Source organism: Loa loa (assembly GCF_000183805.2).
Source record: "Loa loa unplaced genomic scaffold supercont3.202, whole genome shotgun sequence".
Taxonomy (NCBI): Eukaryota; Metazoa; Nematoda; class Chromadorea; order Rhabditida; family Onchocercidae; genus Loa; species Loa loa.
Window position 1 is genome coordinate 99,760 of NW_018108382.1, and position 1,396 is coordinate 101,155.

A 1,396-nucleotide genomic window follows, 5' to 3' on the forward strand; every position below is an offset into this window, starting at 1 on the left:
ACTTGGTCTGCTGGATTACTTGCTGATCTTGCATGACGGAATTCAATCTTATCTCATCAATTCTGTTTGAGACATATCGGGATCCTACCGGCGGTTTTTTAACCAGTGCAGGACACAAGCGCTACTCGTCCATAAATATACTTTTTCCGCATCGATTTCTTGTTTAATGAATTCCAGTACTCCTACTCCAGTTGTGACAGCGAGTAATCGAGCAATACTGGCTAATTGATTCCTGCTTTCTCGTTTCAGAACTAATCTTGTGTTTCCGTATATCAGTTGTGGTTTGGATGCAGTGATATTACTTCTACGTACATATACTGCTGGTCCCGCAGCTCTTTGGGATGCATCTACAAACACATGCATCTTGAAGCACTCTTGCAACGTCCATCGAGATACTTTTATGACCTCCTGTTGGTTAAATGTCTTTTCTAACTCCAAGCAGCGTCTCATTTCTTCAGGTTCTAATTTTTCATCCCAGAACACACCCTTCTTCCATAAGTCTTGAACCAATAGTTTTCATGGGAGTATGATCGAACACAATAATCCCAATGGATCGTAAATAGCAGCATGGAATTGTAATATCTGACGTTTAATCTGAATCCTGAGATCTTCCAGCTCCAAATAAATTCATCTTTGATATTATTCCATTCGATCCCTAGCAATTTTGTAGCAATTTTCTTCATTATTTCTTGCTCACTATCCACCTCAGTATCATAGTTTGCATGGAATTACCTCAAGTGCATCTTGGCTTTCTTAAAGAGATCTTTTGCTTCCTGTTACTTTCTCACTCACTTTAGTCCAGATAAATCACTGTCTCCGGAGTGTTGCTGAAATCACGAAGAGAAGCAGTGAATCAATAATTGCATTGATACTGCTGGTATAATGTATTGTATGTGTAGATATACTGTACAATGTAAGCTAATATTGTGCGTTCATTGAGTTTATGTCCTCTAATAATATTTCTTGTGACCCCAGAAGTGACCTCAGAAATGACCTCGAAAGTGACCTCAGAACTATCCCAGGATCCGCCCTATTCGAGGAAGAAGAAGGCCCTGAGCGCCAAATCATTTTTGACAGACGTGTTTCAACAGGTCGGTTGAATAGACGGTATCGGACGTCATTTGGTCTTTGGTCTCCCCTTTTGTTCTTATTGATATCGTCATTGAATTTGTCTTATTGATATTGTAATTGTTGAATTCGTTTCTGTATTAATCAACCTCTAGGTATAAAGGTTTAATTGCCGAAGTTTGAGGTGCTACTACCCAAAGAACAGAAAGAACCCTCAGTCTTTGCCATGGTTGAAGAAAATCGGTGGCACTAATTAAGAATACGAATGATCCGGGAGAAATGACAATGGTATGATCCACCATTGGAGCACATGAGTTCACCATTCTTG